The 20,125-nt window shown below is 36.6% G+C and overlaps 1 long non-coding RNA gene across 3 annotated transcripts in view; it reads right to left on the minus strand.

Annotated features, from left to right (window-relative positions):
• LOC141727092 (uncharacterized) overlaps positions 1-14,674 on the minus strand; it is a 31,693-nt gene extending 17,019 nt beyond the window's left edge. The window contains exon 1 of one of the 3 annotated variants that reach the window (XR_012578131.1): positions 13,970-14,674. This is a non-coding gene — a long non-coding RNA (uncharacterized LOC141727092). Of the gene's footprint in view, positions 1-2,264; positions 3,195-12,763; positions 13,604-13,969 lie in introns of those variants that run through there. The other 2 variants (XR_012578132.1, XR_012578133.1) reach the window with 2 other exon arrangements.
• Positions 14,675-20,125: the final 5,451 nt, after the last annotated feature.

Consider the following 20,125-nt stretch of genomic DNA (forward strand, 5'->3'; position numbering starts at 1 on the left):
AGAAGAACATACCATTCTTTTACTTGCACTTTCTAGGCTTCAAAGCTGAGTGCTGAATACCTTCCACCCACTTACTGGTGTCTGACATCCACATCACCTCTGAATGTGTTCCAAAGCATGAGATCAGGGCACTGAATAACAAACCCTGGACACAGCACATCTTTGAAGTTTTCACTGATCATTGAACTCCTTTTGACTCTGAATGGACCTACTTTGAACACTCAAATCTCCTTTGTCCCCATTTTGTGTGGGTTAAGTTTTCATTTTCAGCTCCCTCCTAAGTTCTTTGTTCCCAGGTCTATAATTTCTCACTTGAACCAAAGAGTCTTCTTTGTTCACTCATGCTCCTGTGACAGCCATGGACACTCTGCTTTTCTGGCTGACAGCCACAAAATTTGCAACACGTAAGTACAGCTCTTGTAATTTTTGTTCTTGTCATTTTCTTCATCTCTCTAGCAATTTAATACGCTTGGGACAAACCTGAGGCAATTTATTCTTGCTTCCCTCCTGTCTGCCAAAAATAAGCTTTTCTGTTTCTCACATAGAAATATCATCTGTACTTGAGATAACTCCTGAAAATTCTTTTTCAGACACATCAAAGTGATCAGCTACAACACCAACTATGGGAGATAATAAAGAGAACCAGCAGCTTCTCTGAGTGTTGCTTGTACCCTGAATTGAGGAGGCACTCTGTTGAACATAGTAAAAACTAAGAATGACTGGGGTTTCACGTGATGTACAAGGTCTGGAGCCTGTATCTACTCTCCTTACTTCTGTATTTACATCTGTTATTCTCAGCTCAAAATTGTAGACAACTCTTTGTAAAATAATGTCTCAGGGTATCTGCAACACCTAATTATTCTTTGATCCTTTTAACAAAATTCAGGTTGGTTTGCTTGTTTGTTACTTTTCAAAGAAAGTAGCAGAGGAACATAAAGTTTCACCATACATTTCTTCAGCTCTCTGTTGTATGCACACACCAGAGATTGATGGTGAAAGTATACTAAACTCCTTTTTCTTTTTTAAAGGCTATCTCTTTTTTCAGTCTTAGTCTTGGCAGTGTTCTGTAATTGTTCCTTGGTTTTTTCTCAGAAACACAATATTTTCTCAGAAACAATGTTTTCCTGTTTTTTCAACTTTAAAAAAGCCCCCAAAATCCTCTCTATTCAAGTTGGAAGCACACCTATTTGAAATGTCAAAAGAAGTAAATTGGCCAGAAGATTTTTTTCTCAGTCTGTGACACTTGGACAGGGGAAACCATTAGAGTTGCTCTTTAAATATATCTCCTCATGTGCCTTGAACACTCCCAAACTTCAAAAAAATCTAGGCTTTCCCATGCACACAAACCAAATACAGTGAAAGCAAAGTATAAATAAGCACCACAAACTCTTTGGTCTTCTTATTTTGTTATCAATGAAAACTATTATACCAAAACTCAGCTGGATATACCCAGACTAGCACTTTTAGGGTGAGGAAAGAGGGGAGAGAATATGTTCAAAAAACTAAGGACTCTTTGGATGAAAAATATAAAATTAATTGGCTACTGAAAACCTAAAATCAGAGAAGGGTGAAAAAGAGGCAAACTCTGTAAAAGCACATTCTTTCTCTAAAAATGTGTTTTGACAGAGAAACTCTTTAATAATTTAAAAGTTATGTTCAGCCACTTAAAATGCAGGTAAAACACTCTGAGAAATACTCTGGATCATTTTTCTGTATGACCCAGGCTCAAATCTTTTCATAAAGAGTAAGTAGCAGTAACATGAATAATTTTAAAACATCAAGGAGTGGAAAAGGAGGACACACAGAGACTTTACTTTTGGTGCTAAGAGATGTATTTATAAATCTTTGCTGCTTGCAAATATGGTTCATACCTAGATAAAAACTGGTTGCCAGATCTTGGTCCCGATTAGCTTTACCTTGCACTTGCACAATTTTTTTCGGTAATTACAAACTTTGTAGTAATTACAGACAGCTCTTCAAGAAGAAAAAATTTGCTGTCTTGTTCTGGCCTTTGATTTTGACTGTCGCAAGCATAATTTACACATTTACCAGGTCACCTAACCTATACCTGTGCTTGTTACATCCTCGTAATCTAATAATCTGTTTCCTTTTTCTCTAGTGTTTTATAGACCAACACCCCAAAATCCAGCAGTGTTTTGTGACTGCTCCCTCCTGGATGACATTTCACTTTTTCTCCTTGGAAAAACATGAGAATAAGAGAGCTCTTCCTCTCCCCACCCAATTTTAGTGATTTCTTTGCTCACCTCCTGACACGCAGCTCATTAGCCTGTGGTGTATGTCCAATTTCCGCATTGGTTGGCAGTCACAGAAGGAAATGGATAGTTACTTCCAAAGAGCAGATACTTCTCATTCTCTGCCTTTAATAAAAGTGCAACCTTAGTCGTAGTCATTGTCATAAGACTCAGATTCACTCTCATTTATGCTAACAATGAAGTTAACTAATGTTAACTTAGTTAACAGTGCACATTTTCTGTCTGTTGTGATATTTTTCAAACACTGCAGAAACCATTATCTTGCTCAAAGTTTGACACATGTTTTGAATGACTACATAAATGTTTGAACATCCTACATCCTCAGTGGTAAACCTGAGCTGCACATTTCAAGGCTGGATTGCTGCAGAACATGCAGCACACATCAAACAGTCATTGTTCCACAAAGCTTGACCCAGAAGCATCTGCAGATAAGGCACCCATCAAAAAGGCGATCTGCCTCTGTGCTCTCATCAGTTGGGATGAGAGAAAAAATCTTGCAAAGTGTTTCAGTTTGGAATCTCTTAGTTGCCTTATCTCATGAGCTGCTATATTTAACCTGCTAAATACTTTAAACCAATATTTTCCCAAAGAGATATTAGTTTTGTCCATTCTCTTGCAGATGTCTATGACAAGCACAAAAATGCAACGCAGGCAAAATTCAGGCAGTAAATACTGGTACATGCAGAATGAGAAAATTAAACAGAGTTTGCAAGAGAGAAGAGAAGCTAATTATGTCCAGGAGGAGAATTAAATTTTGTAAACAAAAAAACATAATGGCCTTAAGACTACAGAGAAGCTAAGATCAAGAAAACTACAAAGAGCAGAGAAAGAAATCATAATGTCATATATGTCAGATTTTTATTGTGATTGATCCAACACTTCTCTGAAATTACCAATAAACACTTTATTTAACACAATTTCCACTGAAAAGGTGGTTGACAAAGCAACATCAAAATTCTAGGATCACAATTCCACCAGAGCTATTAATCTATTTAAAGGGACCTGCACATATGGAATCATCTATATTATAGGCTATGCTATGGATGCAGTTTTGTTGGTGCATTGGGAAGTTATAAATGAACAACAAAAGCAAAACATATCAAAATATATGCCCCAGATGAAAATTCTCAATAACTACAGAGGTTGATTAGAAAATTAAGGGCAGGTAGCAGAAGAAGACAATCAAGAAGAAAATAGACATTATTCTATCTTCTCCAAAAGGTGATTCACAAGTGGACTCCGTAGAAATGCCCTCTTGCATCTGTACATTATTGCTTGTTCCTGATGATGGGCATAGACCTTCAGCAAAACAAAATTCCCGTCCCTTGAGCTTGTGCTAACACTGTTCTAGTCAGCTGGGTGGAGGTGAAAGGCAGAGATACAAGCCATCCTCAGGGGGGAGTGGATAACTTTAAAAAGAATAGACTCAATCTAGGGAAAAAATTCAGAGGTAGACTTATTAAGCCCTACTTGCCAAAAATTAGTGAATATATTTAGCTGAGTCAGAGTTTATTTTCTGTATTCCCAGAGACAGGAGGATCTAACAAAAGAAGGGGGGAAGACCCTACAGATTTAATGTCTAGGTACTGTACTGTCTTTCAAAGAAAGTTTCTTCAACCTGTATTTCTTTGTTTCTCTTCAAACAGTATCTTCACAGCTAAATCTTATTCCCTTATCAATGAGGTGCCACTTATGTGGATTGAACTTAACTATGTAGGATAATTATATAATCAGAAGCTTGTTTTATGTCAGAAAAAGGAAAAATTCAACTAGTGCAAATAAATGCTCATCACTTTTGTGCAAAATTGCAATGTGAAACTGAATGTTAATATAAAGCAAGCGAGGAAATGCAATACAGTTGTGTCCTAGATCTTCATGAAGTGCAGAACTGTTTATACATATTGATAGATGCAAGAATATTAATAGTTTAATGGAACTGTCATCCACTTCATAGAGGAAAAGCTGTAAAAACATAAAAATGGCATGACAACTTGATGACCTCTTTTTAAAATACTCCAAATAAACTAGGTTAATAAATAGGAACGAACTGAGTTTGAGTTTCCAGCTCTTTTGCTTTCTTCTGAGGTACTGGAGTACTCCATAAACTGGAAAGGGCTTATACAATTTTGGCATAGAATGCTTTTTAATTTGTCTCCCACAGTCTGATGACAGGTGTATTGACTGCAAGGTTCTCCTTTAACAGTTCAATACTCCTGGTATATTTCAGTTACTTAGATGCTTCACATACATGGAACATGAATGTTTTCATGTAATCACATATTTGTAAACCAGAATTTTAGCTACTTTAATTAACAGAGAACAGAATAATTTACAAGTGAGTGTTTAAAAAACATATCCAAATAAATTTTCAGTAGATTAACACAGAGTCACTACAATATTGATATTACTTGGTGCTAGATTTCTTCGCTATGTGTTCAAGAATGTGCTACCTCTAACGCTTATCTCAGCAGAATTATTGTTTAACTCTGCAGGTTTTTGAAGAAGGTTAGCTAAAAATTTAGAGGTCTGTTAAGTCGGAAATTTGTGTGGAACACATGAACGAACATGTTGAAAAGGTGGAGTGAAATTTTTCTGAAATCGTTTAACAGAAGGGCTTTTTCCTTTGACAACACACTGTGTTAGAAGCAAGTGAGTGGGGTTAGTTTTCTGAACGAAATCTAACCAGTCCTGATGAAAGGTAATTCACAAATACATGTTTTTCCTTGATAGTTATTTAAGTTAAGCACTAGTGCTTTGTAATTTTTTCTCTTTTTCCTCAGCATCAGTGAGCTCCTCCACATATTCTTGGTGACTAGTACCCTGCATACATTTGCACAAAAAAACTGCAATTACTGCAAGCACAGTCTGCACACAGGTCACAAGCAGTATCTTTGGTTACTTGTAATATAGCAATTTTTTACAAGTGTTCACAATGTTAAGAGCTTTTGCAGAGGACAAAAAACTTGCAACATGTCAGAATTCAACTGATGTTATCTGCAAGATCATAGCTCCCCTAGCTATTAAGAGCTATAAGCAAAAGATAAAGTATTAAAATAATAAAAAAAGGTCCTGAAAGAGTCTGGCAACACTAAAAATTGATCCTGCTAGGTGTTGCATCATTTAATAGTGCCGCAAATACCAGAAAATACAGTCTATTAAAAATATCACCATATAAAAACCATATATAACCCAAAAGCAAGTTATAACCCATTTAGCTCTGCTTTATCAGCTATATACACACATACTGTGTAAAACCTACAACTAATACATATCAGAAACCATGTCAAAAATTATTTTTTACATTCAAGTCATTTAGCTTTTTTACATTTCATTCCTCTCAAACAGAATTGTATAATGGTCTTATACAGTACTGTTCCTCCTAAGCAGCTGCAAAGCCTCTAAAATCAGCAAAATGTCTTTCAGGTAATACACTCCAAAACAAGTAGTGATCTTTCAAATTACTCATAGAGATCAGTTCTAAAGGACTGTTATTTCCGGCTATTCCACCTACTGGGAAAGCATCTTATGTCATTTCTACTGCATTACACTAGAAATACCGAATGCCCAGTCATTGCTCCTGTCTGCATGCCTCTACTCTGATTCATTAAAAAAGTGTTTCAATTTTCCTAAATATTAATTAAAAGTGTGCATGTGCTGTGATGTAACACACAAACCAGAAAAAAAAAGAATCTTTTAAAAAATACATTCCAAGCAATGAAAATTGAACACTGCCAGTGTGATGAATCTTAAAATCACCCTTTGTGTTCTGGTTTTGTAAACACAGACGAGGGCATTCAATGTAACCAAAGACATAAAAAAATCAACACATTATGCAAATTCAATAACAAATGTAAAATGATAAATTAGCAAGCAACTATTCAATTATTGCTGTGACTAATTCCTGTAGACAGTGCCACAGTAAATGAACCTGAACTTGTTCTGGTTGACTGCAGTGTTCTGTTGAAACATTTCCATTTGGTTTATTTGCCGTTTATGTAGATCAGTGAAGTAGATAGCATCTGTTTAATGAGCTCCCACTTCATTACAGAGCTGCACTACTTACTGAGTCATTCTTCTTAAGCATGCAGTCTGCATAATCTGGTGTTGTTTTAAAGCAAATACTAATTTATGATTACCTGTTACATTAGGCCACTGAAAATTGTACTTACAGTGGCTTGCATGAGCAGAATACTAATGGCCTTATTATGGATTGTAGTGATGTTTCATGCCTACAGTCTGTGAACATAAATTCCCATCTCAAGCATATTGGCTGAACAATGCAGACAGTGTAAAAAAGAAGAGGGATAAAATACATTCACTTGCAAAACACACAAATTACATTTTCCATGGCCATCAAAAACAGAAATGTAGAGGATAATCAGAAACATTTCAGTGATACTATGCTGCCAATATAGATAGCTGGATCATAACAGAATTATTCATCAAAGTGTCGTGATTGTTATATAATTGATATCACAATTATAGGTAACCAGATCCTTTACTGAATAAAAAGATGACAACATCTTCAAAAATATTACAGTTATTAGAAGTATAACTGGTAATCTCCAGATCATGTAAAACCTGCAGATTACAGCTGTAAATGTGAACAAAGAGGCGATAAATAAAACTTGTATTGTAGCCCCGACCCGGCCAAATTGCACCTTCAGATCAGATCCATAGAACTAGAATAGGCATCACCATGCAACAGACAATTTACTTCAGAAAAGCCCACTGGATATCTTTTCCAACATTTAAGCCACAAAAGTTTCCCCATACATTAAAAACACTCATGTTCCATAACACACAGCAAGGCAGTAAATAATTGCATAGTCCTCTACTCTGCTCACACAGTCCCTACCACTCTGACTTGAGAGATAATTCTGTCCTAAATCACTAAATGTTATTTAAGACTCTATGTCAGTGCTTTTCTGCTCAGAATAACTAGCTCTGAAGTGTACGAGAGCCATTGCTATTATTAGAGAGAAGTCCAAGAGATCTGCAGATCACCCATTAGGTAATACTGGCCACATCCTACCCAATCTTTCTTTTACAAGGAAATACTGAAAACAAGAACTGCCACCCTAAACTTCAGACAAGAAACCTGACCAAGAACATCCTGGAGCAAAAATTGAGAAATTTAGACTCTCTGAAATAGGATTAAGCTGCTTAACCATATAGGCATGAAATACCAGTAGGGAAAGGCCCTTCTGGACAAAATAGCAACAACTAAAAACCACCAAAAAAGCAAAAAAGAAGCAATACTCTAAAAACTTTCAGCTGAAAGTGTGTCTTGTGTCTTGTACACAAGCCATACTTGAAAGCTTATGAAAACAAAGCCAGTTCAAATTAGTCACATAGAAAATTAATCAGGCTAGACAAAACTTAACAAAAAGCCCCAAAAAAATCCTTCCAGAAAAATACATAAGAAATTATATTTTAGAAATAAAAAATAAGACAATGGCAGATTTCAGAAACTTACAAAGAGGAAAGGCAGCTATAAACAGTGAAAGTGATGTTTCAGAAAGCAAAAGATTCCTCAATAACAACATTCATAGCATAAATGATGCTAAGCAGATATTTACCCTCCACACTTCTTCCAGTCTGTAAAGATGAGACATTATCAAAAGCTGAAGAATTTGCAGCATTTGTGTTCCAAGTTCAGTCCTTAATTATTAAACTGGCATGCTATTGAGTTCCCAATATGACACATAGAAATGGGTAATTCTCTTCTTAAGGGTGAGTAATTTTCTACTTACTTCCTTCACAGCAAAACACAGGGTGAAAAACACATGACAGCAGCCCTCTAAGTCGTAACAACATGCCAATATTTTCTAATCACCTATGTGGAGTCAGAGGATATTGAAAGACATTAAACTTTTGACCAATAAAAGTGATAGAATAAGAAGTGAGATGGAAGTCCTGCAGATACACAGCACAAAGCAGCCACAAGGACAGTGGATACACATCCAGTAAACCACTGCTTCTCTGTGAGAACACTAGCACCAAACAGCACCACAGCAGCTGCTCTGTCCCCCTTCACAGCACCAGCTCAATGTCACTGAGATGTCCCTGCACCACAGTGCACTGCCTGCTAAAGACTTTTATGAGTTCCAGAGGTTCCTGTATCTCTCAGTTTATCAGGGCTCAGTGGCCCTCTTTGCCTCCAAGCTGGTGGCCATGGGCCTCCACCAGGAGACGAGCAATCAAGTTCTGCACCACAGGCAAATCCTTCAACCACAGCAATTAAAGATTTTGTGGAACAAAAAGTCTTACCATAAGACAGAGGTTTAGAGTTTTCAGAAATGCCTTTGCTCTTTCAACTCAAACAATGGCAGTTTCTTTATTTTTTTTCCAAGTGTGAGTAGTTCACTTTGACATAACCAAGACCCCAGCAGATTCTTTGTGCACTTGAGAAATAAAAAGAAGAAGTGAGAATCAGGTCATACCTCTATAAAGCTGTACTGAGGCATAAAGGCCCTGACCAGAATGCATTTTTTGTGTCACTAGCTCACAGTTTCTCTTCTCAAACCATGATAAGATGCAAAACTTTTCACAAAATTATCCAGCTTGATCTTTTTTTTTTCTTCACAGAATCCAAGATTTTTTATTTGGACCAAACACTTCATTTTGTCTTAGTTTTGAAATCACTTATATATTTCTAGTTGTCTTACATCCATTCTTGTTGCCTGTGAGGTTTTGATGAATTGCAGCCAGTTATTGTCTGTACAGAAGCTTATATCTGACAGTAAAGCAAACAGCCAGAACCCAGGTTTAGAATGATTTCTGAATTCTGAGTAAATGAACACCAAAAATTATGATTACAAGCAGGAATCAGTTAAAAGACTCATCAGGGCTGAAATTCATAGGTATCAGTAGTATTGCTGTGTTGCACAAATAAATTTTTTAGAGCACAACTGTACACTTGGACACCAATGATGTCTGGAAGAGAGAAAGATGGACCAGGGGCAGGTTTATTTCTAACTGCCAGTTCTGGAACACATTAAATACTTTTCTATTATTAACATAGATGAAAGGGAATTAGGGAAGGGCTCAATACAGAACAGTCCCATACAGACAGAAGACTAGTTAGAAATACCTTTTTTGAAGAAGCAAATAATATTTCATGCAGTTCTGACCATGCCAAGATCTTTACAGTTAAAATGTTCACTTAGGGCAGACACCTGAAGAACAAACACACTGCAAACAAAGTTCCTAAATCAGTTTTAAGCATTGACAAAGGATTTGGTCCAACAAAGGATATGCCCCTTGTGGGCAGCTGGTAGGCTAATGGAAATTACAGATCTTCTGAATAGCTACCTATTACTCTACTCCGTAGGTGGTAATATTCTTCTTAACCTAAAATGTTGAGTGCATGCCACAGGCATCCCAACATCCAATTTAGCAGCAAACACAAAGAAATGCAAAGAAGTTCTGTATGTATGGAGGTTTTGGAAAATAAACATTTTCAAATTTCAAACATCAAATGTTGAATGTTGCTGACAAATTCATCAGGTTTCTCATCACACAGTTAAAATGACAAGACAAGGAAATTATTTTGAATTGTTGCTGTCTTTTACAAAATATACACATCTACAGAACAAGAGATATTGGCGACATAGCTTTAATTTATTCTCACTTTTTGTACTTTTGTAGGGAAGTATCAGTGCAGTGAAACTGGTGGGGACCTTGGGTGATGTTCACAGATGAACAAACATAGTGAGAGCAAAATTTTTGTTTGTACTGTGCAGACCTACTCCAGGAAAAGGAGAAAGCTGACTTCACTTTTTCCACCATTCAGGCAAGGACTGTCTGAAATGGAAGCTGAGTACCTCTTTCTACCTAAGAGAAAACTCTCTTGTAAATAGGGAGGACACTTACATTTTATGACTTACTCTTTAATTTTCCAAAGCCACAACAGTCCTCATAAACCATGTATAAAGTCTTTGTTTTAGTGACGATAACCCTGTAACATCTTATAGACAATGAGAAGCAAAATTAATGTAAGATTTTTAGTTTAAAAGATCCATCTTCTCTTCTCTTCTCTTCTCTTCTCTTCTCTTCTCTTCTCTTCTCTTCTCTTCTCTTCTCTTCTCTTCTCTTCTCTTCTCTTCTCTTCTCTTCTCTTCTCTTCTCTTCTCTTCTCTTCTCTTCTCTTCTCTTCTCTTCTCTTCTCTTCTCCTCTCCTCTCCTCTCCTCTCCTCTCCTCTCCTCTCCTCTCCTCTCCTCTCCTCTCCTCTCCTCTCCTCTCCTCTCCTCTCCTCTCCTCTCCTCTCCTCTCCTCTCCTCTCCTCTCCTCTCCTCTCCTCTCCTCTCCTCTTCTCTTCTCTTCTTACATAATTCTACTGCAAAACATTATTATCATTACATTAATGATAAATAATTATCATTACATTAATGATATCTGCAAGTTTGGGATTTCTTTTCCTGGTAGAGAGTTTTAAATGTCCACAGAATACTATGGATTAATCAGATAGAGTGTCTTCAGCCATATCTGCAAACTCCTTTAACGCAGAATGAAATTTTCATACACTGAGAGGGACAAAACCCATCTCTGCTCCTAGCAAAACACTGTTATTTGGTAATTAATATTCTGTTAATGTAAGGCTACAGTTGTCCTCAATTCCCTCAGCAGGAATTTTACAGGTCTCTCATGCTCAGTGACACTCTTCTGTGTACTGCCCGTGTTCCTGATACAACAAATAATCAGATGTCCCTTATTAAGCAAAGCAAGCAAATTAATGTAAGAGACAGATATTTCTAATCATTTACTGTAAACTGTGATAAATTGTTTGTTAAAATAAATTATATTAAAACAAACCTTAAAAAAGCTGTCAAGGAAGGTGCAGCCTCAGTGTAGACTTACAAATACACTGAGTTAATGGTCCCAGTCTGACAGAGTACAAAAGCCTGGAATACTGCTCATTTTGCTTAAAATAAGCAAACTAACTGACTAACTAAATAAATAGATAAAGAAATACATTTTTTTGGCCTAAAAATATGTTGACTTCATTATTTGTTTCAGCTGATCCAACAGAATTAGAATTCAGCCTGAAACAAGATCTGAGACAGAACAGAAAATGAGTAAGTACCAGAAAACCTGAAAACACCAATTTTTTTCAAGAAAACAGTCCAGTATGTATTCGACTATAATGAAACCTGTTGGTAAAATAGGCAAGTCCTAAGAGCTGCAATGGATTTGGCCACTAACTGACAGAGCCCAAGTGCACCAGGTCTAACAAGCTTTCTTGGCAGGAGGTTCAAGAGCAGTTTCATTAATTTTCTGAGCATGTAGAATATTTATTTTTGTATTTTATTTTCATGAAAAAGAGGCACTGAATCTATATGCAAAAACATGGGTTAAAAAGTGGTGACTTATACTTTTCTTTTGTAAATTATGTTTGGTTATTTGCTCCTGTCCTTTAACTACTACTTAAGTTGCCAAATTTGGCAAGGAAGGAGACAGAGGAAAAAAGAGTGCCTGGTATGCCTTCTGCTTTCAGGAAAAGCCACTTAGTAAGCACTCAGAGAGTAGCTGACCTAGCCAATTTGAGAATTCAGCAAATAAAGAAAGTGACAAGCAAAATTAATTTGAGATGAAAGCTGCTGAATAACTTCCTATGGAAAATTGACAACCAAATACTTCATTTCACAAAGACTTCCCAAGACAAGTCAACAGTCACGTCACTGCATATATTTAGAAATATGGTTCTCTTGATTATGTTGCAGGAGATATCTGCAGTGATTGCCTAAGTAGAAGAAATGCTAAAAAAGGATCACCAAACCATACTGTTTGACAAAACCAATCAGAATCAACATTTTCCACAACAGTTTCAAAACAATTTGAAATATGTCAGCATTGTTATAACAAGATATGGGAACAAAGTAGAGGCAAAAAATGGAGTAGACATTGAAGTCTTCAGCTACATTGAATACAAGATACATCGCTACATACATCGCTAGCTACTTCACATGAAAAAGGAAACTGGAATATCTAGTCTATGGCACAATGTAAAACTGACTTCTACCCCAAACCAGTATTAAAAGCTACTTGCAATTATAAAATGAAAGAAAATAAAATCAGGAAATAAATCATTCATACTAGACATTCTGGTACTTTGAAAACACATTTTAATGTGAAATAATTTATCTATATAATGTCAAAAAATGTATGTATTGTGGGGCATAAAATTAGATTATATCTCTCAAGTTCCTAACATAAAACTAGATGTTTCAAATAGCAAAAGCAGAGTGCTTTTAGGTAGCCTACCCTTTTGATGCTTTTGAATTTACAAAAAATTATCAACACTTTCTCTATAAATTGAATTTTGACAAAAGCAATACATTTTTAGTGTAAACCTATTCAACATTTGTCAATAATGTAGGGTCAAAGGATAATAATAACACACATGATACAGTAACATTTCTAATTACACAGTGTACTTTAGTCCCTGTAAAGAAGCAATAAATAAGTAAGTAAAATTTAAACCTACCTGCTTGTTTCTTTTTTTTCTGTTCTGTCACCTATGCTTGCAGAAGTAAATTCCTGATTTGGATACCCAAGAGAAGGGATTATGTGGTTTTAGCTGTCTGTATTTTCAAAAGGACATTGCACTTTGTCATTGTAACTTAAGAGTTATCAGTGACAAGTATACAGAAACAAATTGGTTAACACTCCTGCCTAGCAAGACATGAACTGTGGTAAAAATATTCATTTGCATATGACTGCTAGCAAGATTCCTTTTAGATGTTATTTATTTATTTATTTTTAGCTCATATTCTTACACCAAAGTGCTCACTGAAATCTTCCAAAGGGTCTCTAATTATCTTGGGTTTACTCCAAAAAAGTTAAGCGTTCCAAAGGTTTTCAGTAGCTCCTGTGTGGAATATATTCAGTAATGTTATAAGACAACTCCTTGCAGCTCAGTTCCAATTCATGCTAACATTAGACCTAATCTCAGGTCCTCACTTTCTATATACAAAGAACAATTCTAGACTTTAAGCCTGATCTGCTTCTCAGTACAGAAATAATACAAAACAAATATTTACTAAATGACGTGTCTCTGGCTTTGAATTACAACTCTGTCATAGCAAGGTAAAAATGGCAGCTTCTTTAAGCTCCAACAAAATAGATTTGTGATGCTACGCAGCTCCACATTATCCATGAGCGCAGCATCTTTTAATTCTCCATGTACGTGCTGAACACAGTAGATATTTGGCCCCAAATGCCCTAAAATAAGGTCAACTACAGGCTTCAAAACATAAGACAAAACACAGCACACAGCTTCTAGAACTGTGGCCACAAATAGGCATTTCTGCCCCTCGCCATCCCCACCCTGCAATGCAGCTTTGTGCAATAATGACAGCACTTTGATTAGCAAGCCTGTGAGCGCAGAGCAGGAGCATAGTAGTCAGCAAGCACCATTTGCTGTTTTCCTCTTAGCTGTGCAGACATGCTGAAGTAATGATCCTGGCAACATGTTAGCAAAACATTAGAAAGACTTTGGTAAGCAAATAATTTAATTACATCCTTTTCTCAGGGAGTTTATATTGCAAGACCCCTGACCTTCTATATTGCTGTACCTAAACTCAGCATGGGATTCACACTTCCCATTCCTGTCACAGAATTTCTCCATCTTGTACCATTTAATATAGTGTGCTCCAGGTGTTCTGTGGTGAATGAATAGTTATATTACTACCTGTCAGACACAATCACACTCTATTCATCATCCGCGGCTGGCTGCGTGAAGCCTTGCTTCCAGCAGGCTCCCTCTCTATTTCCTTGTTCAAACGTCTGCAGTGCTTTCGGCCCATCTGTCAAGCCTGTCATTTAGAGGGAAAACAGTATCAGCGCTTTAAATATATGGAGTTCTCTATTGAAACAGTGCTGTGATTGAACTGTCAGCATTCCAGTATCACAGACAGTAATTCATGACTGGTCAGAGCTCCATTTAGGTTCCTATTACCACGCTGACCTTGCTGGGTCATACTGAGAGATTTTTCCCTCTGCAGTTAGGTCTATAAATAGTGCAATTAACCTTTCAAGAACTACAAAATGTTCTCAGTTCCCCTCCTCCACAAATTTACTTGCTGTTTGCAGCATTTATAATAATCAAGGGGGGGAAAATAATTCAACAGGAAGGAGCATTTTTCTCTCCTGACGTATACACCAAGTGTCAGTGAGAAACAAACAAACACTGTAACACCCCTAGTGCCTTTCCCAGGCACTAGGTTATCATCAGGAGCCTTGCTTCCAGCTCCACTTTCCTGGTGTGAAGCCTGATGCCTCAGAGTGCTCTCATTCTGAAATATACCCCTCTGCTACAGAAGGACCATGAGACTTACAGAAGTTTTATACATGTCCTATATTTGCTATATTTTAATTTCATTTTCATGTAACAAAAATATTTTTTATCACAAATTTGAATACAGAACAAAACTCTGGACTAATACAATTCTGAAAGGCAAAAATGTGCTTCCTAGGCACGTGCACTCCTGGTGTTGTTGCAAAAGTACCATTTAATTAAGAAAAATATGGAGCACTATTTTTAGTGTGTCATGGTTTCTGTTCCAAAAATCTCCTTTGGGAACAATTGACAAAAAGAGTTTTGTATAAACCACTGATCATAAAATCATAGAAACATAGAATGTCTTGGGTTGGAAAAGACCTTAAAGACCATTTAGTTCCAAGCCCCCTGCCATGGGCAGGGCACCTGTCACTAAAAAAGACTGCTCAAACCCACGCAACCTGGCCTTGAATACCTCCAGGAATAGGGCATCCGCAGCTTCCCTGGGCAATCTGTTCACCACCCTCACAGTAAACAATTTCTTTTTCATATCTAACCTAAAGGTATTCATTTTCAGTTTGAATCCATTTCCCCTTGTCCTGCCACTACATGATCATGAGAGATGACTGCATCTGATAGAATAATCTCTGTGTAATTTGTGAGTCACCTATTTGCCAGTATCTCTTTAGAGCTTAAAACTTTTGATATAGGTTGGCTTTCATTTGTTTCTTCTTAAAAAAAAATAAAAAACTAAAATTTCAGGGACAGCAAGCTCATGTGCTCTGACCTTTGGCAGTACATCAAAAATTCCTCTGAATTTTGAGGACTCTGAATTACTGAACAATACAGTACACTGGTAGTGAATGTATGTCTGAGATCAAGTCTGAGTTTATGTCCTTAACCACAACATTTTTCAGCAGTTAGACCATGATCTTGGGATTGCACAGTCACCATGCAGCATTTCAGAATCTTCCCAGCAGGAGCAGGACTAGCAAAACTGTGGAAGAGAAAATGTAAATGCTCACGAAGTATAAACATGTTAAGAAAAAAATCAAATGGGTTAGTTGAAGCCAAAGCTGCATAACCAGGTTAGCTAACTCTAGGTACCCATGAGGTTTCCAGTATTATTAATACAGGAATAAACACTAAGAAAATCATTCACAATATCTTGTTTTTGGGCTCTGTTTGCTTACTTGTTTTGGAGTATTTTTTAATACACAATCTATTTTTGCTTACCAGCATTAACCTAGGCAATTTCAGATAATACATTTAATCAATATCAGCTAAGCTGGATGATTCACTGGAAAGCTCCTTCCCCAGGTATGTATTATACCTGCTGCAAAGAGCATCATGCTGCAAACACACAAGAATCACCAATGACAACTAGAAGGCTTACACAAAGCTAAATTATTTAGTTAATGAAAGTAGAAATACAGCACAGAGAAAAGACAAAAAGGTCTTTCCAAAGCAACTGTCTCCTTATAAGAGACAGGGAGTGAAATTAATTATGTATCTTCAGCTGAATACTTTTTGGGCTCTAAAGAAAGATACAGTGACATAGATCACTCCCTGTATTGTTAGCAGTTTCTTGAATGTTTCCTTCTTTAGATTTCTCAGCCATGAATGCAAATGTCACAGTTTGTTATAGATGTTTAATAAGTATAATTAAGAAATAATTTCATTTTGTTTCTTCTTTCTTTGAGAGAGTCATAAAACAAAGAAACATAGAACAGTGCCCTTGCTGTTGTTTTTAGCTTTTTTAATGAATATTTCAGGACATGTCTGCCCTCAATCTGAAGGCAAAATCTTTCACTTATTATTATAAAGGCTGAATAAGTTTAAGTCTCATCTCATTAACTGTCATATTACCAGGCTTTATGCCATACCATTCAAGTTTCACTGAGCATTCAGAATTGCTTAATTATGTAGAGTAAAAACAGTCTGCTGAGACTTTCCCTTTCAGATTAATATGGAAGCAAAAGGACAGAGGTCGTCTTCATGACTCATTCTTGCTTGCCACTGTGTTAACTCATAATGACAGAGTCCTTTAGTTAGTTACAAAAATGTAATGAGCATTTGAAAATAAAATGTTTACATCAAAAGGAGAGACACTTTGATTTTGTAGATGAGCAATTCTTTCACTCCTTTCCTTCTTCCTGTGTTGGGGTTAAGCTGCATAGAACATTCCTTATAAATTATACCACCCCCTGTTAATTACAGTATGCTGGCATTGCTTGTCATTACTGAACCAACTACATGCTTTGCATCCCCAGATTTCAATAGCTGTTTTGTTGCTCAAAATATGGGAAAGCCATACGGGTTACAGAGACTGGTCATTGCTCACATTTTCTCTAGGCCACCCTAGAGAACAAATATATTTTGTTCTATATTTAAACAAATACATGTACAAATCCCAGTTGTGTGGTCTACAATCTGGAGATGCTGTCATCCAAAGTCAAAATGACAGTCCTTTCTGAGAGTTTATGATGCATTCCTATCAGGAGCTCCTCATTCTGTCACATCCATCTCTCCTGACGCACAGTTCCTCAAGATTTCAGATATCAAGCATATGCACATAGATATGCTGCTCACATTCACACATAAGCACCCCTACAAATGGATTGTACTGCTTATCTTTGCTTTCCTATGTAAAAATCAGAATGAACATTTTCTTAAAAAATTAAAGCTTTGTCTCTCTCTTAATCCCTTTCCACAGCTATACCCTGCGAGTAGAAGCAAGAATGCCAATAAGGTTAGTCAGCAAGTATGCTACATTCTCAGAAAATAAATTAAACAGATTATCACTCTTCATCCAGCAATTTCATATGCTTTCTTCAGAAAGAACAATATCCATTTGTGTAAATGTACATTCTGCAACACAAAGACAGAAATCCTGGCACTCTCACTTAAATAATTCACAAAGTAAGATATGCCTCTATGTTTAGAGGAAAAATGTGTCCTTGTAAATGAAAGAATGTGTTCCCTAAACATCTGAGGACAACATCCAGTGTTTTTTTGAAGTTTGGAGAATGGGAGAATGCAATCTTCTTTAAATATGTGATAGATTTTCTGTTTTTCCATTTGCAGTGCTCGGTTTAACAAATTCCCATATTTTTCCTCACTTTAGTTTTAGACAAACGCAACTATGACACAAGCACTATACTTCAGTATGCATTTATTTTGTTTTGTCAGAGAGCAATTTTGAAAGACTTTTCACCTTGTCAGGGAAAGATCAACATAATGCTTTTTGTTGTAATTAGTATTAGCTTTAAGAGTCTGACTAGAAAACAATAGTTCAACAGCTTTGCTTTTTCAGATGTATCTACCTGCCATTATTTTTACAATACAATCCCATTCTTCATGCATTTACCCACATCTGGAAACACTGAAAAATACTCTGAAATGATGGGAAGATCTAACATTGCTGCATCATCATGACACTATGCCATAAATTATGTCATCTCTGCATTACAAATTTTGGAAGGCTATCCACAACTTGCCACTAGATAAAGGTTCTCTGAAAACTTCTAACCTACGAAAATGTCTAACCTATGAAAATGTCTAACCATCACTGTCAAAACAAATTGGGCTTCAGTATACTTTCAGTGATTGTTTACAGCCCTTTAGAAATACAACCACCTATTACACAAACACTGAATTTTTTGTTCATTGTCTAGGTGCTCATTAGACTTGTAGCTGCTACGTTTTCCCCATTGAATCCTCACTATCAAAATGACACAAACTTTTAAGGCTCACAGGAGTGTGAAGTACAAGCAGATATTAAAGACCAAAGGAGACAATTTCAGTGTAGACCAATACAAGCAAGTGACTAATTGAGGCAATTGACAGAAAGGCATTGGCAGCCTTAACTTCCTAGCTGACTTCATTCAATCATTGAGGGACCAAGAACATTTCTTCTGAACAAAGGTTTAATTCAGATATAAACTGAAAAGAAGTAAAGGATTGATTCAGGAGAAAATTGCTAATACCTCTCCCTTTTTAAAAGCTGAAAGAACATCTTCCAAAAAGATCCCAAATGGAGAGGTAGGATTTTCTAAAAAAAAAGACCAAATACCATATCAGATAGAAAATCCTGGCAGTTTAAATATTTGTCTTCTGTGCTTCACAACAGACAAGTTAGTGCTGCAAAGATTATTCTTTTCATTCCCTTCATGCAGCTCTACTTTGTGAGGTTAAGGTCAATGAGGGCCACCAAGCTGATTAGAGGAATGGAGCACCTATTCTTTGTTGAAAGGCTATGAGAATTGGGATGGTTCAGAAAGGTCCAGAAAGAACTAGTTGCACCATTCCTCTAGCTGAAGGGAGCCTGCAAGAAAAGTGGAGGCTATTTACATGGGCATGTACCAACAGGACAATGAGGAATGGCTTTAAATTGAAGGAGAGTAGGTTTAGATGAGATATTAAGAATGAATTCCTCACTGTAGTGATGGTGAGGCACAGGAACAGGTTGCCCAGAGAAGCTGTGCAGACCCCATCCCCAGAGGCTGTTCAAGGCCTAGCTGGATGGAGCTTTGAGCAACCTGATCTAGTGAAATGTGTCCCGCCCTGACAGGACAGATGGAATAGGATAATCTTTAATGTCTACCCCAACCAAAGTCATTCTATGATTCTATGATGATAGGACAGTTTGTGGTTATATTCCCTACCATTTAAAATATTTTCTAACAGGACACATTGGGGCCTCTGGTCATACTTGGCTTGAACAGTCTCAAAGCTGCAGATATCCTCAAAAGTGCTTTTTCAGAAAAATTTCCCAAGCAAGATCAGAGACTGCATGCAGAAAGAACACATACACAAAGGAAAAGAGACCTCCAAGTGTCTGTAGGCTTAAGAAAACTAGTTAGAGGGGAAAATTGCCCTGAATCAACAGATCCAAATTACAGCATAATAAAATCAAGATCAGAATAATTAGAGCAAACAAACACATGTTAATTGAAATTCTTACACCTCTGATGCAATTAAGAATCTTTTTGTTAAAGCGCTGGAGTTAACAACCTTCAAGATTTATGAAGGGAAACAGATCAGTTGCTCTTTGGTACTTTCCTTCACAAAAAACTCCAACCTCTTCGGTCAGACCTCAGGGAAGAGCAAAACCATTGGAGTCTCATCCTCCATAGAGAAGTACCTAATCACTGGAGAAAGTAAATTGTAAAGTTTCAAATGCAGGCCTGGAAGCAAGAGCTACAATACAGCAAACACAGGGAAAGAGAATTTCATTGCTGGAAAGAGAATTTGCACCCATGAACACATAGCTACTCTACCGCTCAAAATACCATTAGTGAATTTAATTACCTCATGAATAATAACAGCCATTATCACTTGTAGTAGGTTTTTTACATGTAGTAGGTTTTTTACCATTTTGATGAACTATTTTTTCCTCTTTTTTTAGTCCATTATAATCAGTATCTATTCCCTCTCTGATGTTGACTATTTTCTCTCTGTTATAGAAATTAGGATGGTTTTTTTCTTCTTTCTAACTTCTCTAGACTATTTGCTACTGTAGACCTTTGTCTGTAGTGACTGTACAAGTTTGCTTTTTATCTCATT

This window comes from Zonotrichia albicollis, chromosome Z (genome assembly GCF_047830755.1).
Source record: "Zonotrichia albicollis isolate bZonAlb1 chromosome Z, bZonAlb1.hap1, whole genome shotgun sequence".
Lineage (NCBI taxonomy): Eukaryota > Metazoa > Chordata > Aves > Passeriformes > Passerellidae > Zonotrichia > Zonotrichia albicollis.